Raw genomic sequence first — 24,028 nt, forward strand, 5'->3', positions numbered from 1 at the left:
GTTTGCCGGAAGGATGAGCAGGAATGACTTTTATGTCCTACTGGAGGTTCAGTCTTTAAAAGGAAATGAGCTGGATTTAGAGAGATTTTCTTGTACTGTGATGCTCATGCATCACATACGTTATCTAAGATGGAATGACTTGGACTTTGACAAACAATTAATGATTGAATTTTTTTGGTTAGTTTGATTTTTGGTATTTCTTTAGAGTCTACTACATACCAGATATTAAGCAAAGCACTTTATATTGACTGATTGACGTAATCATGACAACAACCAAAAAATAGTGTTATTTTTAGTATCCTCCTTTTAAATATGAGATAAAAACATGTAACTTTCTCTAGTTCCTACAGCTGGACAATGGGATTCAAAAACAGGATTCAAAACCAGACAGTCTGATTCCAGAACCTGTGCACACATATACTATGTGGATTTATTTTTTCTGATTTGTTTGGATTGCTGGGACCACAGAGCAAAGCTACTCTCCATGTATAATCGTGTCTCCACTAAAAGGAGGATATATGTTGTCAATCAATTTAGAAAAGGGCAGATCTTACTATTAGAAACAAAGCCCAGTGAAATTGATGAAAATAGCTCAAGAAATAAACCATTTTTATTATGGAAATTTAAAAAATAATATACTACGATATAATACAATATAGCATAGCATAATATGCCTTCATGTACTCATTTTCCAGGTTCAAATATTATCAACAGTCACCAAGCCTGTTTCACCTACACCCTGAAGCATTTCCCCCCAACTTACTACTGGGATTTGTTTTTGGTTTTATTTTTATTTTTTAAGATTTTATTTATTTATTTGAGAGGGAGAGCGAGAGCGAGAACGTGTAAGGGAGAGGGGCAGAGAGGGAGAAGCAGACTCCCCACTGAACATGGAGCCTGACTCAGGGCTAGGACACTGAGATCATGACCTGAGCCCAAGTCAGCTTCTTAACCAACTGAGCCACCCAGGTGCCCCACCACTGGGTTTTTTAATACAATTCCCAGTTGCCTCATAATTTCCTCAATAAATACTTTAGGAGCGCCTGGATGGCTCAGTCAGTTAAGCATCCGACTCTTGATTGCAGCTCAGGTCATGATCCCAGGGTTGTGAGATCAAAGCCTTCATCAGGCTCCAAGCTGGGCATGGAGCCTGCTTAAGATTCTCTCTCTTCGCCCCACCTCCCCTGCCCTTCCCTCGCCCTCTATCTCCCTCTCAAATAAATAAATAAATACTTTAGTATATGCCTCCATAAGATATATATACATATTCTTTTAAAAACATAAGAATAATACCATCAATATACCTGCAATCATTAAAAATAATTTCTTTTTTTTTTTTTTTAAAGATTTTATTTATTTATTTGAGACAGAGAACATGAGAGGGAGGAGGGTCAGAGGGAGAAGCAGACTCCCTGCCGAGCAGGGAGCCCGATGCGGGACTCGATCCAGGGACTCCAGGATCATGACCTGAGCCGAAGGCAGTCGCTTAACCAACTGAGCCACCCAGGCGCCCTAAAAATAATTTCTTAATGATAGCCATTATACACTGTTTTAAAATTTATCTTATTATTTCATTTAAAAAGTATTTGTGTGTTTTTTTCATATCTAGATGAAAACCCAAAGAAGAAATTTATTCTTTTTTCTTTGCCTCATTATCTTTGATCTAGATTTCCAGAAGTGTAAGGATACTTGAAGACAATCATGGGCTGTGGAAGTAAAATGCTCTCTAGCCAATCAAGACACTTTGTAAGCTGGACAGAGAAGACTTGCTTGGCTTTCAGGCATCAAAAGGAGTCCTGTCTTGTAGCTAATTGTTAGTTAACTACTGTGAGCAATCTTATTCCATCATTCCTGAATATGAATTAACACTAGAAAAATTTGCAGCCTAGTCTCTACTGTTTAGTGTGATAGGAGAATGGGATCTCTACATAATTGAGTCAGAATCTTGAAGGTGTCAGAAACCCAGGATGTAGGATACAACAACGTGAAGCCCACGGATAGGAAAAAATTGCAGTACAAGGTCAGTAGCCTGAGATGCAGTAGAAAATGGGTGGTTGGTAGTCAAGCAACATGGAAAATGAGCAAATACTTGAAATCATATGAATGCACATACGTGAGTGTATATGCCTTTACCTAAGGACTCAGTGAGAGATAATACATGATAATATGGGAAAAATCAAAGGATGGAATGTTCTCATGTCTGTTTATTACAGGTAACATCACTTATTTTTGCATGCCTGTGAAGTCTGAATATAGACTGACTGAAAACAGTCATCTAGGCAACTTTGAAATATTACTTATATATGTATATGAACAATCTATCATCTATCTATCATCTGTCTATGTATAATAATAATAACGTAACATCCACATATCTATTTATCTCCTTGTCTGTCTCTATATTTATATATCTATTAAATCTATCACAGAAACTCTAGATGAGATTATTCATATTCACTATATGATTTAGAGATGTCTAACCAATTGGTGTGCTGTCCTTCCAATTGTATATATATATTTTTTACAAGACTTCAGGAAACTTTCATAGAAGGTAAATGAAGAGTACCTAACCAGTTTGATTTAAGAGCAATATCCTGATCACAAGTAGAAAGGGGAAAATCTGGGCAGAGTATGGTGTATGCTAGTGAGCTTGTCATTTAGTTCATTATGAATGCAATCATGATTATGTTCTTAAAAATAAAATAATTGTCATAATTTCATCAATAAATACTTTAGTATATACCTTTAAAAGATATATATTCTTTTAAAACATAATAATACATCACTATACCCAAAATAATTAACAATAATACATAAAATAACAAATAAAATTAAAAGAGATATTTCAGGAAAGATGTGGCAAGGTATCTGATGGCTCAGTGTGGTAGGCAGAAAAACGACCTCACCAAAGATATCCACATCCCAATCCCCAGAACCTATCAATATGTTAGGTTACATGGCGAGAGGAATGAATTAAAATTGCAGATGAAATTAAGGTTGCTGAAGAGGTTACTGCCTATGTTCTCCTCTAGGATTTTGATGGATTCCTATCTTACATTGAGGTCTTTCGTCCATTTACAGTTTATCTTTGTGTATGATGTAAGTGAATGGTTGAGTTTCATTCTTCTGTATATAGCTGTCCAATTTTCCCAGCACTATTTATTGAAGGGACTGTCTTTTTTTCCATTGGATATTTTTTCCTGATTTGTCGAAGATTAGTTGACCACAGAGTTGAGGGTTCATATCTGGGCTCTCTATTCTATTCCGTTGATCTATGTGTCTGTTTTTGTGCCAGTATCATGCTGTCTTGGTGATTACAGCTTTGTAATATACCTTGAAATCAGGCAATGTGATGCCCCTGGCTTTGTTTTTCTTTTTCAACATTTCCTCTCTCTATTCAGGGTCTTTTCTGGTTCCATACAAATTTTAAGATTGTTTGTTCCAGCTCTTTGAAAACTGCCATTGATATTTTGATAGGGATGGCGTTGAAAGTATAGATTGCTCTGAGCAGAATAGACACTAACAATGTTTATTTTTCCAATCCATGAGCATGGAATGTTTTTCCATCTTTTTGTGTCTTCTTCAATTTCTTTCATAAATGTTTTATAGTTTCTAGAGTATAGATCCTTTACCTCTTTGGTTAGGTTTATTCCTAGGTATCTTATGTTTTTTGGTGCTATAGTAAATGGAATTGATTCCCTAATTTCTCTTTCTACAGTTACAATGTTAGTGTACAGGAAAGCAACTGATTTCTGTGCATTGATTTTGTATCCTGCTACATTACTGAATTGCTGTATGTGTTCATAGCAGCAATGTCCACAATAACCAAACTGGATGGAGCCGAGATGCCCTTCAACAGATGAATGGATAAAGAAGATGTGGTTCATACATACAATGGAATATTACTTAACCATCAGAAAGGATGAATACCCACCATTTGCATCGACATGGATGGAACTGGAGGGGATTACGCTAAGTGAAATAAGTCAAGCAGAGAAAGACAATTATCATATGGTTTCACTCATATGTGGAACATAAGGAATAGCTTGGAGGACATTAGGAGAAGGAAGAGAAAACTGAAGGAGGGAAAATCAGAGGGGGACATGAACCATGAAAGACTATGGACGCAGCAAAACAAACTGAGAGTTTCAGAGGGATGTGGGGGGATGGGTTAGCCCGGTGATGGATATTAAGGAGGACATGTATTGCAATGAGCATTGGGTGTTATACGCAAATAATGAATCATGGAACACTACATCAAAAACTAATGAAGTACTGTATGGTGACTAACATAACATAAAAAAAAGACTTCTTTAGAGCTAAAATTGCTAAAAGAAGCTGTTGTTATCACACCTGCATTATGAGGAATGTTAATAGAAGTTCCTCAGGAAGAAAGAAAAAAAAAGAAAAGAAATTAAGGTTGCTAATCATTAGGTCACTCTCAAATAGGGAGATTTTCCTGGATTATCTATGCAGGGGCAGTGTAAGCACAAGGGTACTGGAAAGTAGAAGAGGAAGAACAAAAGAAAGGGAACTAGAAAGATGGCAGCATAAGGACTCTGCCCACTGTTGCTGGCTTTGCAATGGAGAAGTGGGGCCATGGACCAAAGTATGCATGGCCTCTAGAAGCTGGAAAAGGCAAAGAAACAGATTCCTTCCTAGAATACAGCTGTGCTAGAACCTTGACTTTAGCTCAGTGAGATTCATTTTAGGCTTTGGACCTCCAGGACTGTCACATAATAAATTTATGTTGTTTTACATCACTAAATTTGTGGTAATTCATTACAGCAGTAATAGAAAACTAACACACTCAGGATATTATTGTATTGATGGAAATAGAGATTGTCTTCACCTTAGTGATCTCTGCATAGGTCAGGAGGGAGACAGTAAAATATGACATTGAGCTTGAAATGACAGATGCCTGTGCAGTCATTAATATATATGAATGTTTGAGAGGTTTTCAAAAGTACATAAGACCTCAAATCCTGGATCTAAGTATGACATGAACTCTTACAATAGCAAAAGTGTGCAAAAAATCAAGTAAATAATTATTGCTAATGAAATGAGGATTATAACAGGTTGAGCATGGATATATTTCCTTATGCTTATGTTTAAATATACACACATACACATACATACACACACACGTGTGTGTGTGTGTGTGTGTACACAAAGAAACAAAATACCATATCATGATGTGCCCTTCTGGTTGTTGAAAGGTATTACTTAGGGAATAACCAGAATGAGAAAACTGTAAGGAGATATGATGAAATTATTTTGCATAATTGTATAAATATTTGGAAGAAGTGCAGGCAGTCTGGAAGAGAGAGAAGGAGGGATTGTAAGAAAGAGAAGTAAGGAGAAAACTGGGAATCTCTGAGAAAAAGACCAGCATAATGGCAAGATATTGGATTGAGCCTGAAGAGTTTGTGGTCAGGATTATAGGCTTTCACTTATGGGAGCAACTTGAATTTACTCTAAATTATTTGCTGTACTGAATCTAGCTGGAATAAAATTCTCTGTGCAAAGAGCCTAGGCCGACCCTTACTGTCTGCTGGAGTTCTAGGAGGAAATGAAGTAAAAGAAACACTGTTTCACATCTAGGGCCTCCTAGGATGGGTAAATAGTAGCAAAATCCAAAGGTTAGATATAGACCAACTGTCAGTTCAATAGAATGAGAACAATTTGTCCAAGAGTTGGCTAGGTGAAACAAAACCTGTATTTTGTATTTCAGGAGATAATAGGAGAAAGAGATTTTTAGAGTATTCCAGAGTACACTGTGATACTTTGGGAGGGGAAGATTGTGAACCAACCATAGCATTGACTTAGAACTCTTTATTAAAAAAAAAAAAAAAGTAGGGAGGGCAACCCCTGATGTGGGAAGTTTATACGTATTTGTGCAGTTGACACATCTTCATCTCTATGGCTATCTCTATATTTCTCTAGATTTAGATATAACTCTAGCAATGTATCATACTTATCTATTCAAAGCCATTCCTTAAAATAAGAGTCCTAATAAAATAAAAATTAAAAGATCAATATTGTACCTTTTAAAAAGTTTCCAAATTCTGGTTCTAATAAATATGTGGTTATCCATATTCTTGGAGGTTCATCTAAATTATGTCCTCTCTCAGAATTAGGGAATTGTATGGAGGATTGCATGTGCAACTTTATTGTGCAGGTGGTGAAATCACAGTCAAGAGGGAAGGGGTTTGCCTAAGGCCACACACCTGGTCAGACAGTGATAGACTATAAATACATCTACGGGGGCGCCTGGGTGGCTCAGTCGTTAGGCGTCTGCCTTCGGCTCGGGTCATGATCCCAGGGTCCTGGGATCGAGCCCCGCATCGGGCTCCCAGCTGGGCGGGAAGCCTGCTTCTCCCCCCCACTCCCCCTGCTTGTGTTCCCTCTCTAAATAAATAAATAAATAAATAAATAAATAAATAAATAAATAAATCTACGAAGGGAATTTGGGTTATTTTTACCAATCCATATTGCTTAACATTTTCCACAACAGTGCGTAGACTCCTTTTCTAGGTATGTGGGAATTGCTAATTAAATATGAGATGTATTATATTGGAGATGCCTATATCTGTTAGGTTTCATTTCAGATGCATAAAAACCAACAAAGTTTGACCCCCCAAAAATGAGGTCTAGAGCGATAGTTTATACTTTTGCTATCCTGTCTTCAGTATTCTAAGAGCTGTTCCAAAGTGCAGAAAATGTCTATCCATCATTTCTAGCACACCATGATTTAATGTTTTAGGAATAATAATAAAGGCAGAAGAATGTGGGCTTTTTTTCCCCAATTGAGGCACATTTATAAAGATTTGAAATTATATTTTATTCTTGTGGGTTGCGTTGGAATCACTGTGGTATTATTCATGACAGTTAAAAATTATAAGCTAACCTCATGCCCAGTAAAGACAGTTGTTAAGTAAACTATGGGCCATCACCCTGGTGGGATACTATACATCAATAAATAGTGAATATTTTTGAAGTCTCTGTAAAGAAACTGAAGTGAGAATATGAAGACTTGGTTTTTGAGAGGGTTATAGGAATTTAATTTTTTTTTTCCTTGTATCATTAACATTCTATACTGTTTCTGCTGTTGTTGTATCCTGGAAAATACTCCAGTGCACTTGACAAGAATGTGTAGTGCCCTTGTGTTGAGCGGAGTATTTTGCATAGCCCCTGAAGTCTAGTTGTTTTATAGTGTCGTTCAAGTCTTCTTGAATCTTCTATTTCCCTGTTAATCTCCTGCTTAGTTTGTTCTCTAGGAGCACAGTCTTTTAAATCTATATTGAAAATTAACAGTAAACAAAAAGCTGTTGTATGAAATCCACACATTTGTACACAAAAATTAGACTTGAGGAAGAGAGAAGCAACCAGAAATCCAAAACAGATACAAAATTACAGGAAAGGATACACCAAAAGAAAGGAATTCTAGTTAAAAATTTTACCCTACCCATTTTATTTTCAGAGAAGGTCAAAGTTATAAAAGCATACTATTCCATCTGTAGTTTATAATTGAGAAAATGTCAGATTGCCTATATGTTTTGCTTTCTGACCTTCTCATAACAATTGTCTGAGGATATCAATACTGAATCTGAATCTGTCTTCACTTCTCCTTGTAGTCACATGCATTACATGTAGTAGTCTGTAAAGTAAAACAATAGCTCTAAATTTGAACTTAAAAACTTAAGTAGGCACTCAGTTTATCAAACATTGAAAAAAAAAAAGACATTGTTTGGAGTGGCACGCTGGCTGCCTCAAACTAGATTTTCTACTATTACAATTATCTGTCCTAATAACTTTGTAAGGTTGGTTTCACAATCCATATTATCTAATTAATCAGTAAGTAATAAGCAAACTAAATTCAGTGTGTGTGTGTGTGTGTGTGTGTGTGTAGATAAAATAGGGCCCAATAATATGGTCATACTGGCAAAAATTGACATCTTTAGGGGAACACAATCTTTTGGGGCCACTAAGTGAATGTCTGGCATTTGATAAAAATCTGAATCTGGATTTAATTTCAGCAGGAACATTTTCTTAGATTGAAGGGTTGTGACAAGAAAAATTTCATCAAAAGGATTTTTTCCTCTATAAAGGTTTGTCTCAGGTTTAGGTGACAGGTAAACTGTTCAAATATTCCCTGCCTTAAATTGATAATTTTGTCAGATCTTTCACATCCACATAACCTTTATAATTATGGAATATTAAACCATCCTATGACCGATAGGAACTTAACCCATGGTTCATGCAAAACAGGCTTAGGAATACCATATATTGCTTATATGACCATCTAATCATGAGCTCTATTTGCTGTCAGAAAAACTTGAGAATTGCAGCAGTAAAGGTTTTTTAATTTAATTAATCATTATTTTTTAACCCACATGGGGACAGCAGTGAGAGATGAGTGAGAGATGATAACAGATTGCCATGGACAAGATCAAGAAGCTTCTATCTTGCTGTGCCCAACACTTTATATAAACTGTGTCTGATAGGAAATGCAGGTCCAACGAAGGGATCTAACTGAACAGATTTGATTTTAAAAGTTTATTAAACCTGAAATATGGATTAATAAACAGATGGAGTAAGACCAGAGAAAGAAAAATGGGTTAGGAGAATGAAGAAGTAATAAAAAATTAATAAAAAAGAGACTCTTCTATTCACCAGATTTCCAGCAATAAATAAGGCAGGTGGGATGGAAGATTGTGTGCTTGATTACTACATGCGAAGCTCAGGGTGAAATAATAGTGATGTGACATATTTTATATTTCTTTATCTGACATTCTTTTTGTCCCACTTCTCCCTTCTTCATGAAAGCTGACTTTTTCCGCCTATTTTTCCATTGCTGTTTCTCCATATTTATCATTCCTATTTCACATAAGAATGGATAGAAATGACAAAGTTTGGGGATGAAGGACAATATACCAAATCATTTATTTCCTAGGTCATTTTCTAGTTCAATCTTATGATAAATATTGATGTTGCTCATAGCTGGACTGGCCAAGGCATAATTTAGTCATTCCTTGGTCTCTTTTTCTTAATAAAAGTACAGTAGTAGAATATCACTCCAGTGCTTAACATAAGACATGATGGACAGGTAATCACCCACGTCTGTGTTGTGCATGTGTGTGTGTGTGAGAGAGAGAGAGAGAATCATTAAGGAATATCATGGGGAGGAATGGAGTTACTGGTGTTTAAAGCATGTACTTACTTAGTTTGAATACCAACTCCATGTCATACTAACTCCTGATTTGGGGCAATTTATCTAATCTTTCCATACATCAGTTTTCTCATCTCAAAGGGAGGTGACTATAGTATTGCTCCCACAAGTTTGTTATGAGGATTAAATTTGTTAATTAAAATTAACTAACTAAACCAAATTAAATAAAGTATATTATTTAATATTTATAAAATACTTGGAAAACTCCTGGAGCATAGTAATTTCTATTTAAGTGGTTTTTAAATAAAAGTTAAAAGTATTCCTGGATTTATTTTTCTAGCAGGATGATGGATCTGATAAGCAGCTGCTAAAAAGACCCCAAAACTGAGGAAAAGAAATGAAAATGAACATTTAAGTATGTTTATAAGTTTTTTTGGCAAGAAATTAATGAAATTTATGGGCTACACTTGGGCAAAAGCAAAAATGAGCGCTAAATCATTCATGGTGGTTTTCACTATGCCCTGATGAGCTGGAGCTAGAATGGAACACTTAAAAAAAAAGTGGAGAAAAGATAGCATTTTAAATAAACAGTGCTGGGGCAAGTGGATATTCATACATAAACATTAAAATGTGGCTTTCACCTTACATCATACATAAGAATTTATCCCAAGTGGAGTGCAGATCTAAATTTCAATCAAACACAATAATAATTCTAGAAGAGGTTATAAACAACTATGTTCATGACCTCTGGGAGTTAAAACTTTTATGGAAAAGGAAACAAATACACCTACCAGAAACTTAAAGATTAATTGGACTAGGTTAGAATTAAGAACTTTAAGGGATATCATTAGAATGGCACGCAGATAAGTGATACAGTGAAGAAGAGATATTTGGTAGACATAAAGCAAACAAACAAAAAAGAACTCATACAAATCAATATGAAAATGACAAAGAGGATTCAAATTGGTAAAATCATTTTGAAAATAAATGTTTGGTGATATATTATGACGAATACCTGGGCATACCCTTTGAAGAAATTCAAATGGAAGGAATATACGCAACAGAAGTGAGTACACAAAAGACACATTTAAGAATGCTTGTATTAGCACTATTGATAATAGTAAAATGTGGAAACAGCCCACATGGCCATAATAGCAGAATGGGTAAACACATTGTACTATACACATACACAGTATATTTTTCAGCAATGAAACCAAACAACTATAGCTACTTGTAAAAGCATGGACATATCTGACAAATAGAAGCTGATCAAGAGAAGGCAGGCACAATGTTATAAATATTATATGACACCAGTTATACAAAATTTCTTTTATTTTTTCTTTAAACTCAACTTAATTAACATATAGTGTATTATTAGTTTCAGAGGTAGAGTTCAGTGATTCATCAATTGTATATAACACCCAGTGCTCATTACATCCCATGCCCTCCTTAATGCCCATCACCAGTAACCCCATCCCCCACCCACTCCCCTCTAGCAACCCTGTTTGTTTCCTAGAGTTAGTGTCTTATCGTTTGTCTCCCTCTCTGTTTTTGTCTTACTTTTCCTCCACTTCCCCTGTGTTCATCTGTTTTGTTTCTTAAATTCCACATATAAGTGAAATCATATGATAATCATCTTTCTTTGACTGACTTGTTTCACTTAGCAAACTACCCCAAACGAAACAAAATAGTAATAATTATTGATGAGTGCTCAGGTGGGAAAATTATAAGGAAAAACAAAGAAATCATTATAATAAAAGATAAGATGCTGATAACTTTTTGGAAGGAGCTAGGGAAGGTGTAGTGATTGGGGGAGTCACAAGAAGGACTTTTATTTGCAATATTTTATATCTTGACATAGGTTTGGTTGCACTGACAGTTTTTTATGTATTACTCTAAGCTATATATTTTCATACATGCACTCTCTGCTGTGAGTTGCAGTTTAAAAGTTGAAAAATAAAGTATAAGATATATTTTTAAAGTAAAACACTGGTAAGCCTTTTATATAATATTAGAGTTCAGGTTGGCAAACTGTGTTGGAAAACCATTTGTCATTAGTTAAGAAAGATGAAGATGTTAACTAATGGCTCATCATTTTCTCTTCAAGGTTTAGAGAAATCTTGCTTATTTTAGAAAGGAGAAACTTATGTATGTATGAATGTTGAGAGAGAGAGCACAAGGGAGCGGGAGGGGGTATGTGGGGGGGAAGGGGCAGAGAGAGAGAGAGAGAGAATCTTAGTAAGCTCCACCCTCAGCGTGGAGCCTGCCTTGGGGCTGGATCTCAAGACCCTGGGATCACTTCCCCTGTGTTCATCAAAATCAAGAGTCTGATGTTTAACTGATTGAGGCACCCAGGCACCCCGAAACTTACTTAGCTTAAACAAAGGCATATACAATCATGAAAATAACAGAATTTTTTATATCTCCCATATTTAGAAGCAAGAAAACAATGAAAAGAAGATGAATAAATTATACTATATTCATAAAATGGAACAATAGAGAGGAGAGGAAATAAACTATTAGTTCATAGGCAAATCTCAAGAACATGCTGTTTGAGAAAAACCTCTTCAAACTCTGAATCTATTTTAATGAAGTTCAGAGGCAAAGTAAACAATATATTGTTTAGCAGTACAAACATATAGTGAACTAAGACAAGAAGCATTATTTCTGGGAGTGGGGAAAGAATCAGGTCAGAAAGTGGCTTTAATGTAAATGGAATGCTATCTTTCTTAAAATGCATAGTGAATACATGGATTTAAATTATATTTTTATTTTTATAAATCATATATAAGCACATAATCTTTGTAGCAATTTGATTTTTAATAAAAATTGTTTTAAAATAATATTCCTGTGTCTTCTATTTGTCATCCAATCACTGCCAAACTTGACATCTTATTCCTAACAAATTATTTAGAAAAAGCTTCATATAAGATTTACCCTTCTATAGGACTTAGTAATAAAAGCTGATTAAATTTTCACTAATTAAATATTTTTTCAATTTGCCTTTTATGAGTTATTCTCTATTTCAATTATAATAATGAACTCTTTGTAATGTAGCTTTCATATACTGAGAAATAATTTTTCTTATTTTACTATTAGTCATGTCAGCGTTATGTATGATAATTTAAGGAGTTTAAAGGAAACAAACAATAAATCATGCAGGGAGGCTTTTTATTTCCCCTTTTGCATATTTTCAGCACCTGCAAACCATTGATTGGAATCAGTGGGATACAAACTATTCACACAAACAGAATAAAGACCCATGTTTTATCAATTGTAACATGAAGGCAGTGTTTTATCAAAGGTAGAGGATATTGAACACTCAGTGTCCATAGAGAAACTTCTGTAACCTACTTACATAACAGAGCCTAGTAAATCTGCTTGCTCGTGACCTTAGTTCATGCTGTGTTACCCATCCCTTTTCTTCTTTATGGGAGAACAAATAGATACATTTATGATGCACTTTCTCAAAATGTGTTTGTAGGGATTTAAGGTTGGAAATAGGGGTTAAGGAGAGAGGTTTCTATTAGGTAGAAAAGATGTAGGGATTGTTTCTGATTCAGTTTATTGCAGTATAAAAATTAGTAGTTTCAGAAAGAAATAATCCTAATATTTACAGTGGGTCAACCTCATACTGATTCCTTATTTCTTATACTACCCTACCTTAATTCAAGTCCTGTAGAGGAGGCTTAAATCTTTTTTTAATACACAGGTCCTAGATTTATTTCTCAGCGACCAGGAGGGAAAGTCTCTCATGTACTCGAAAAAGATTTTGCATTATTATTCAGCCCTGCTGTTGTTCTTAAGTTTCTCTATGACTACTCAAATGAATTTTACTACTCAGACTAATGAAAACATAACCTGATATAACTTTGAGGTTACACCAGTAATACAGAGATTTGTTTTGGTGGTATTGGATTTCTTTCCTTTTTTCTTTTTAATGTTTTATACCTAGCATCTCCCCATCAAGATCCAAAAAAAAAAAAAAAAAAAAACCCCACAAATTTTAGACCTTCAGCCAAACCACTAAGTTACATAAATATTATTTGAAATATGTACTGGACTATTCTGGTCTTTTATCATCAGGGTTTAGCTGGCATTTGTGTGTTTTTTTATGACCTTATTTTAAAAATAATAGGCAACGAGAATAGGGATCTCTTGTCAACATGGCTCTGTAAGTTCATGCTATGAAGTAACTTTTAACCAAAATAAATAGAAATCACAGGAGAAACTTTAGTAAATATTAATATAACACATATGGATATATATGTGCACACAGATGTGCATAACCTCAATAAACAGAAAATAAATATTATCAGTAGGCCATGAAGAGAAAATAAAAGTCATTCTTAGAAAAAGGGAAGAAGCTAAGAGCCTTCCTGGATGTGGGTTTTAAGGAAGAAGTTGGTAAAAGCATCTAATGGATAATTATACCAAAAAGTTTCCATGAGAGCTAGCTTCCTTGTATGAAGCCGGGGGCTGGGGTTGGGCTTGTCACTCAAGAAATGAAACTTGAAACTTGGTTTTATGGTGTTTCAGCTGAAATGACATCACATGTCTTGGGCTAAACTTAAAGAGGAAAATTTTATTAAAGTTGGCTTGTGCCCTGAAGGAATTTTCCATATCTGACTAATCAGCTTTACTTTCCACTGCTTGCCAGGGAACAGGGAATAGGGGAAAGAGACCAGGACCCAACCAAGTTGGCATATCTAACAGGAAGTACTCATCACAAAGATAGGAATATAGAAAGTTGAATTGGCTATAAATTTACTCTCAGGAAAAGTTAAGAAAAATTGCTTGGCTGGAAATTTAATTCTAGGTGGAAGGAAAAAAAGAAAGTCTCCTATTAATCTCTCATAAGAGTTTGTAACTATAAATGGTCCTCAGATGGGTTTGCACTCAAATTAATACTGCCTGAGTAGACCAAAATACGTTGGATCAAATACTGAATTTGAAAGAAATCCCTCTTTATGGTGTCCTCAGGTGTCTGGAAGATGCAAAGAAAAATCTTCCATCTACACTAGAAGTTATAAAGAATTCCTACAAACTTCCAAGGGATTTGAGCTCAAAGCCAAAACTTACAAATCATACTAGGAAATGAGATGTCAATAGTAAATCCTGACACATAATAGGCAACCATGTCAGACATCAAATGCTATGCATATCAGAGACAACATATACAACTAATCTGTGCATATAAATTATGTTTTATATATATATTCTAATCATATATTAGAATTAAAATATATGAGTAAAGGACAATACATTAAAACAAGTGCTTGGAAAAAAAACAATAAAAACTCTAGAAAAATAGAGTCATTGATATTTAAAATTTATTGGATGCTTTAGATAGCAGAATACACTTGGATGAAGAGAAAACCCATGAACTATAAGATTGAAATTAAGACTGTATTTAGAACAAATGCAAAAAAAGATACAGAAAGTAAGGAAAAGAGGCTCACTGCAATAGAGAACAGTCTGCTAAGTTCTAATATACATTCAACTTGTAATTTTTAAATGGAGAGAAAGAATATAGAGTAGATGCAATATTTGAGGACATACTGGCAACAAATAATGTTTCATGAATAATTAAAGATAACAATTTTGAGATTCAGAGAGCCCAATCAATCCCAATCAGGCTAAAAATTGTCTCCATCTAAATATATCATAATAAAAATGCATAATGTAAAAAATGAGAAAATCTTCAAAGGAACTAGCAAAGAATAGACAGATTACCTACTTGTACACATGGAAAAAATGAGTCTGATGATTTTTCATCACCACCAAGAAAAGCTAATGAAAAATATTTAAAACACACTGAGAGGGAATAACTGCTGTGTAACGCAATATATTCATATACCAAACAAATATATTCATCAAGAATTAAAAGTAAAATAAATAATTTTTGAGAAACAACAGCATTTGGCACCAGGGAATCCTAATCAAAAGGAATTCCAAAAGATTTTTTTTTTGTGTGTAAGAAAACTAATCCTAGATGTAACCAAGGTAACTGTCCTAGTAGGTCCTCATTAATGAGAGACCCCTGATATGACCCATGAAAAAGGAGTTTTGTGTTCAAATAAATTTGAAGAAAACCAAACTCCTTTAAGGTTTACAATAAAAGCAGTATATGAAAGAATCTGACAAGTAAATGGAAAATAAATCTGTTGAAGTTAAATCTGTATTCCCCAAATCTAACAACATAAAACACTTTTTGTCAATGAATCATTGTTAATATCTCAGAGAATATACTTTTGGGAATGTGAAACTATGCTTTCAAAGCAAAAACTTAAAAAAATATTTCTAAACAAGAAAACAAGCAAATGAAACACCTATGGAGAAATTAATAGACATGGGATTTGGAGAAAGGGGAACTCTCTTACACTGTTGGTGGGAATGCAAACTGGTGCAGCCACTCTGGAAAACAGTATTGAGTTCCTCAAAAAGTTAAAAATAGAGGTATGCTATGACCCAGCAACTGCACTACTAGATATTTATCCAAAAGATACAAACATAGTGGATCAAAGGGGCACAGCCACCCCAGTGTTTATAGCAGCAATGTCCACATTACGCAAACTATGGAAAGAGCCCAGATGTCCATTAGCAGAGCAATAGATAAAGAAGATGTGGTATGTGTATATATATAAATATATATACACACACACAATGGGATATTACTCAGCCATCAAAAAGAATGAAATCTTGCCATATGCAATGGCATGGATGGACTTTGGGGGTACTACGCTAGATGAGATAAGTCAGTCAGAGAAAGACAAATGCCATATGATTTCACTCATATGTGAAATTTAAGAAACAAAAAAATGAACATAAGGGAAGGGAAGGGAAAATAAAATAAGGTAAAAACAGAGAGGGAGGCAAATCATAAGAGACTCTGAACTCTAGGAAACAAAGTGAGGGTTGCTAGAGGGGTGGTGGGTGGGGGAAGGGGTAACTGGGTGATAGGCATTAAGGAGGGCACGTGATGTAATGAGCACTGGGTATTATATGTAACTGATGAATCACTAAAGTCTACCCCTGAAACTAATAATACCTTATATGTTAACTAAATTGAATTTAAATAAAAAAATTTTAAAAATAGACGTGGAAAGCAATTATCAAAGAAAAAAGAGCAGTGTTGTGGTCTTACATGGCAAACATTTTAATGACACAAATCCCATTCTCCCAGTAATGTAAATATTTAATATTAATCCAGTTAAAATCACAACTTGGTCTTTATTGATTTTGAGAACACAATTGTCAAATTTACCTGGATGTATATTTAGATGAAATTAACAGAACTTGTTTTTAGGAAAAATTAATGATACAAGGCATTTGCATTTCTTGATATAGCATTTTGAAATAATTCATGTCGTATAATGGCTCTCATATAGAATATTTATGTGGAAAGATTATGGGAACATAATTTTCTATATTGTTCTATATTGTTCCTGTATGTATATATATCATGTATATATGATATATACTTTATTATAAAATGTATATATAACATATATGTTATATACACACATATATAACATATGGTATATATTTTATTATAAAATTATATCATATATGATATATGTTTTATTGTATATGATATATGCATCATATATATAATAAAACAATTTGTAGACTAAGACATTCAAATTAGCCATACAACACTCACAACCAATAACTACATATATTCCAGAGATATTAAATTTTAAAATTAAACATGATACAAAGTAGAAATAAATATAGTTTATTCAAGATAGGAAATTCAAGGTTGGAAAAATGCTAAAGAATTAGTTGATACATTCAACAATAATAAATTCATGCATTCCGAATAATTATGAAAAAGCATAGAAAGACATTCAAAAAACTGAGAAAGACATTTCTACTATACAAGAGATTAAAATCTTTGCTATATAAATCCTTCTTACCAATTAGAAGGGGAAAATAATAATACAATTTACTAAATGAAAAAAATTTAGATTTAGATTTGTATCCATTCAGTCACTTTTCTAGTTAGAAATTAAATGGCAGAAAGCATCATTTTAGATGAACTTGGTGTTTGTAGAATCCAATAAAAGTAAAAACAGATTTAAATTTTGTTTGCAAGCTTCCCACTTAGTAACTGTATAACCTAATCTTTATTTTCCACATCTAAAGAAATAATAGAAAATCAACCAGAAAGGATTATTGCATTAGCGAATTATGCAGAAATTGTTCACAAATACACAAGTTCTGTAAACAGTGGTAATGCATTTTTTTCCAAATGCAAATCTAAATTATAAGATTTAAAAATGTAATTTTAAATGCAATGGATAGTGTTTCTAAGGGTATAGTGAAATATACAGTCTCATATATTCTAGCAGAGAAGTATATGCATATAAATTTTCCATAGAGATATTTGGTGTTATTAATCAAATGACTTATAATATCCATTCAATTGACCCTACAATTCCATATTTATGAATTTATTAAGACATTTTTGTATATTTGAAGATAGACTTGTCTTCAGTAATGTGTCTTACTTTTTTTGCAAAAGGTGCAATTTCAGATATGTATAGATATGCGTATATATCCTGGTTAATATAGACATATTTTATTGTAAGACCTGAAATTTGAAGTGCTGCCCTGACATCTTTGGTTCTCACAGGGTTCCAAAGTCCTAATTATGAGTTCCCCTGTTGGCAGATATGACTTGTACCCAACGGGAAAGGCTCTCCTCTAAGCTGGTTCCACCATCAGCCAGACCAACTGCACTCCACCTGTTCCTCAACCTAACAGGTTTTATATTCTTGCCATCCTGCAAAATTACTCCAACAAACCAATCCATCCTCCTGAGGGAACCAGAAATACCCTATCATCTTGTTACTACAAAACCTACCTCTTACTGCCCCTGCTTTTTCACTCTGCTTCTGACTGTAACTCCTGTGTGGCCCCAGTTGGGGTATGATGTCCTTCTCCCCAAGATGGTGAGTTCATGTGATGAATAAATTGGTGCCAATCTCATTTGTCCAGTGTTGGGTGTCATGTATACACTATACTATTTGTGGTGGAGTGGAGATCCCTTTCTTACCAATGGATTGACTAGGAGACAACCAGAACACAGATATTTTCTTGCTCTATTAATTGAAAGGACCTAGAAACCATGACACCTCAGTAGCAATGAACAAACTCAGAACACATATCTTGGTTTCTAATATTATTCTCCAATAAAAGAAATCAGAGTTTCTTGGAGAAGTGACTGATTCTAGGGCTGGAGCATCTTGTTGTGTCAGAAAGCGAAGAAGTGCTAAAGAAACTCCACACAGATGGGTTTTGTCAAGAGACACACAAGCCAAATGTAAGAGCACCCAATGGTCAAACTTAAATAATTTGAAAAACAAAATATATTAGTATCAGATTGTAGCACAAAGTATAAAATAATATATTAATATAAATAACTGAATGAATAATTAATTACTGAACTAAGAGGAGAGAATGGACAAATATTCCATCTTCTGTGTAGAGGAATTCCAAATCATTTATGTACATACTCAGTCTCAAGTAGGTGAACCATAATTCTCCCCTAAGTGGACTGTATATAGTAATTTCCTTTCTTTTTTTTTTTTTAAAGACTTTATTTGACAGAGAAAGAGAGCACAAGCAGGGGGGGAGCAGGAGAGGGAGAAGCAGGCTCCCTGCCGAGCAGGGAGCCCGATGTGGGACTCAATCCCAGGACCTTGGGATCATGACCCAAGCTAAAGGCAGACGCTTGACCAACTGAGCCACCCAGGCGCCCCACCTTTCAAAGAATACATTATGTAAAGGTAGAAAAAAAGAGTGATTTTACAGTGGAGAAACCTGGCAAAAATTGGCTAGGCCAAGTGAGGTAGGTCAACATCAACCGTGGTAAATCATGTCCATAACATGTATCCCTCCATAATGTGATGAGAATGGCACTTGACTTCTATGGTCTTCCTCCCAAAATCTGTAACACCAGAATGGCACTTTACTTCTGTGGTCTTTCCTCCAAAAATCCATAACCCCAGTATAATTATGATAAAACCATAATATACAACCAAATTAAAGGATTTTCTGCAAAATACTTTTCCAGCACTTCTCAAACTGCCAAGGTCATCAAAAACAGGGCAAGTCTGAGAAACCATCATAGCCTAGAGGAGCCTAAAAAGACATGATGACTAATAGAATGTGGTATCCTGCGTGAAATCCTGGAACAGAAAAACTATATTTGGTAAAAACTAAGGAAATCTGAATGAAGTAATGAACTTTCATTAACAGTAGCATATTAATATTGGTTCATTATTTGTGACAAATGTACTGTCCTGAAGTAAGATGTTAGAATTAGGGGAGACCGGGTGCGGAAAATCTCTGTACTATCTTCGCAAATTTTCTGTACATCTGAACCCGTTCTAAAATAAAAAACACATTAAAAAAATTGAATAAAACTGTAGAGTACTTAATAGCATTGTACCAATGCTGAATTCCTGGTTTTGCTATTGTACTGCAGTTATATAACTGGATGAAGCTGGGTAAAGTGTTCATGAGACTCTATGTACGACTTTGGCCACTTTCTGTGAGTCTATAATTACCTCAAAATAAAAAGGTTAAAATGTTTTCTCTGAGGGCGCCTGGGTGGCTCAGTTGGTTAAGCAACTGCATTCGGCTCAGGTCATGATCCTGGAGTCCCGGGATCGAGTCCCGCCTCGGGCTCCCTGCTCGGCAGGGAGTCTGCTTCTCCCTCTGACCCTCCCCCCTCTCGTGCTCTCTCTCTCATTCTCTCTCTCAAATAAATAAATAAAATCTTTAAAAAAAAAATAAAAATAAAATGTTTTCTCTGAAAATATGCATAACTTTATTTTTCTAGAACAAACCTTAACTACTAGGTTAAACCCTGTAAAATTGCCAGTATTTGAGTGTTATTAACCCGTAGAAAGGACAATTTCGTATTCATCCCATAATGCCATTGGGAATCCCTGTTTGGACAATGCAAGGAATCTGGCAAAGATAAATTTGGAGCCCTTCTTCCTCTGCCTGTCACTGAATTTAAGTTGTAGGAACTGGGGGCGCCTGGGTGGCTCAGTCAGTTAAGTGGTTGGCTCTTGATTTCAGCTCAGGTCATGATCTCGGGGTCCTGGGATCGAGCCCTGCATTGGGCTCCCCGCTCAGCGGGGAATCTGCTTGAGGGTTCTCTCTCTCTCCCTCTGCCCCACCCCCTGCTTATACACACACTCTCTCTCTTTCTCAAATAAATAAATAAATCTTAAAAAAAAATGGTGGGAACTAACATAGATGAAGGTGCACAAGAAAGAGGCTTTCTTTGGCCCACATTCTTCCCATGCTGGCCCCCGTGGCAGCAACTTCCTTGGACAAATCTTGGGCTGGCAGTCTCTCCACTTGGGAATGACTGAGTTACCCTTGATTTTGATAGGGAAGTCATTTGTTCTGGGTTCCTCTCTGCTAACTCCAGTGCACTGCTCAAAGAATCCTATATTATTCCTTTGATCTTCTGCTATAGTGACCTCAGAAAAAATCATGGGTTCACCTATGGCTCTTCAGAGTGTTGAGGTACACAGAATTCTACTTTTCCTGAGCCAGAGTATGGAGTGGGAAACTTTGCTGTTTGCTTCAATCCTTCTTGGACAAGCCACAAAATGAGATGATTTATCTCCTGGGGCCTGGCTTCCTCCAAGAACCTCTATGGGAAACAGAACATAACATCAATCTGGGATTCCTGGAAAAGGCCAGAGGAGGGAGGGACTATAGTGTCTACCCCTTCTTGGTGTTCTCCTTTACTGTCCCTCTTCCACACATCACTCTGAGGATGTTTTATCCAAACAGATATAAGAATCCTACCTCCAATTCATCAGGCTTCTTTTTTTCATGAGTCCTCTGAGGGTCTAAGCTTTAGAAAATCACAATCCATTTCTTTGCTACTGTTAATTCCCTTCCATAAACAAAGGCTACCTCATGCTATTGACCGGAAAGCAATTTGAATTGGGGCTGGGAGAACAGAATAACTAGAAATAGCAGCAGAGCCCTTATTCATTGTTTCAAAAGTGGAATGTGCTATATTTATTCCTCTAGTAAATATTCATATGGCAACAAGGAAAATTTGTTACTCCTCCAAATCTCTGTTCTTCCTCTCGCTCCCCAGGCTCTTACCCCTTAAAGAGGCAATTCCATTTCTATCTGTTCTCCCAGGACTCAGTGAGCTTATTCCCATCAAAAAACCCTAAAATGACTACATCCATCCTTTTCCCTAAAATCTGACAAATTCCTTTGGCGGGAAGGGGTAATATAGGAAGGAACATCAATAAATATTTTAAAGCATTCTTCCTGAGGCGTATTCTTAACAAGGAGGAAGAAAGCTTTCTGCCTCTGTAACATTAAAACAAAAATGGGTGAGTTTTAATCATTGCCCTCTGTTTTTTGTCCTTGATGAATTACTTTTCTTGAAGATCCAGTAAAAATAGAATATTGATTCAGGTCATAAAGAAGTTGCTTCCAAGGCTTTCAAACCCATAAATTTTATCACATTTATCAGTCTGAATGTTTCATAAATTTTATCTAAAATTGATTAGAGACATTAATATTTCATCCAAACCATTTGTTCAACACACTAAATATATTATTATCTCTTCTAAATGTACTACTTTTATCAACACATTTCAATATTTTAACAAACTATTAGTTAAATTTCCACAGTGTTGCTATAATATAAATACATATAATATGAATAAAATCACCGTGCCTTAATTTTAATGAGAATGCACCTATGATACACATGATAAGGTAGTTTAAAGTCCCTTTATGTCCCTTTGTCATATTTTGCTCAGGCACTTGTTAGCTAAAGTTTATGCTCTCATTATTGCTTCAAGTTAGGCTCACAGTGAAGATAATCACTGATTTCTCGTATGTTCAAAAAATGTATAGCCTTTATACTTAGAAACCATTTTGGCTTGTGTAAAATAATTGGGGCAACTTTACTTCCATGAGCATCTAGAAGATGTTTCACCACTGTCTCTTAGTGTTTGATAAAAAAGAAAAATGAGGTCACCAGGATCTTTTCTTCTAGCTGCCCAAATTATGATTTCTTCATTTCTGAAGGTCTGTATATTTATTAGGACATTTCCAAGACAGATTGTTCTGAATCCGTCTTGCCTAGACATGGTGAACTCTCAAAGTTCTTAACTCTAAGGCTTTTTAATACACCTTTAAATATTAGTCCTCCTCTCTTGTTGTGGTTTTCTTCTTAGGGAAGAAAATTCTCCTGTGTGCCAGTTCCCCTGTACCTGTCCTCTAGTTCTCTAATATTTTCCAACTCTTTTCCTATCATTTTGCATCATTTTTTTTCATCTCTATCCCATGTTTCATGCTGTATTTTCCGCAGTGTGTATTTTCCCTTGTACTTGTGATTTTTTTTTTCCTCCTCATTTCTGGGGTGGTTTCATTTCTATTCTTTCCTAAGTTGTGCTAATTTATGTTTCATCTCCTCTAATTCTCCTGTCATCTCTGGCTTGAGATCTTGCTTTTTGAACTTTCCTCCTTAAAGGCAACTGTGGCATGAAATTTTCATATGTTCCTGGCAAACGATTTGGAAAATTATATCTTCTCTATGACACACCTTTCTAATGAAAAGTCTATTGTCATTACCTTTTTAAACCAAATATTTCCATCATTATTGTTCGCAGATTGCCTTTGCACTGGTGCTGTGCAAATTCCTACTTTGCCATTGATTGTGAAAGAACTTGAATTTTCTGGACTTGCTTTTTATGTAAATGAGGGTGGAAGGGGGAAACCTAATGGACAAGTGGATTTTCCAGAAGGGCTGATGTTCACATCCAACCACCAAGCACTCTTTTTCCTCTTCTTTACTTCCATCCGTCAAGTTACAGAAGGACTTCCAGCAGCACCAACCTGCTCAGCACAGTTCCCATACCAATGTTCCCCAAAAGAAACATTTTGCATCCCACCACCACAGAAATACATAAATGCTGGCACTTAGATCTGCCCTCATTTTGACCCTCTCACCACTCTCTGTATTTCTTGTTCCTACTTATTCCCAAGAGGATTCCCCCAATCTAGTTACTTTTAGCAGGTCTCACGTGTATGCATTTTGAAATCTGTGGATTCTGTCACACACTTTCATTAAAAAATGGTAATTCCCAGGTTTTCACTCTACATTTTGTTTTTGAATGATTTCTAGGCCTAAAATAAGAAATGCTGACTCGGGGGGCCTGGGCGGTTCAGTCGGTTAAGCATCGGGCTTTGGGTTTTGGCTCAGGTCATGATCTCAGGCTCCTGAGATTGAGCCCCGTGTCCGGCTCCATACTCAGGGCAAAGTCTGCTTGTCCCTCTCCCTCTGCTCCTCTGCTCTCTCTCTCTCCCCAATAATAAATAAATCTTAAAAAAACAAAAAAAGGAATTCTGACTCACCCATTTATGTTCCCACCAGAAGTTCCAATAGTGCTGCTTTTAAATGGGGAAAAATTTGGACACACACACGAAATGTGTGTATGATTTCCAGTCTTTAAAACGTATGCAGAGGAATATGTAGAGATAAAAAAACTAAAAGCATATGTTTTAGAAAAAAAACTGTTTTCAAAATCTTTTCCATATGCAACTAATTATGCAAAGGTATAGAAAAGTTTTGAGTGTTCTATGTGGAAGGCAGCAGTGATTTAATGGATCTTATTTTTCTTATATTTTCTGAATCATATACTTTCAACAATAAAACGTATACACTTTGAGAAAAACAAATTGTGACAGCATTTTATGTCTCATCTATTTATGTGTTTCTTACTTTTCCTTTATACTTCTCTTTTTCTTCTTTTTTCCTTTTTATTTTAAGAAAGCTATTTGTCA

The sequence above is a fragment of the Mirounga leonina genome, unplaced genomic scaffold (assembly GCF_011800145.1).
Source record: "Mirounga leonina isolate KUSES-001 unplaced genomic scaffold, KU_Mleo_1.0 Mir_114, whole genome shotgun sequence".
In the NCBI taxonomy this organism is placed as follows: Eukaryota; Metazoa; Chordata; class Mammalia; order Carnivora; family Phocidae; genus Mirounga; species Mirounga leonina.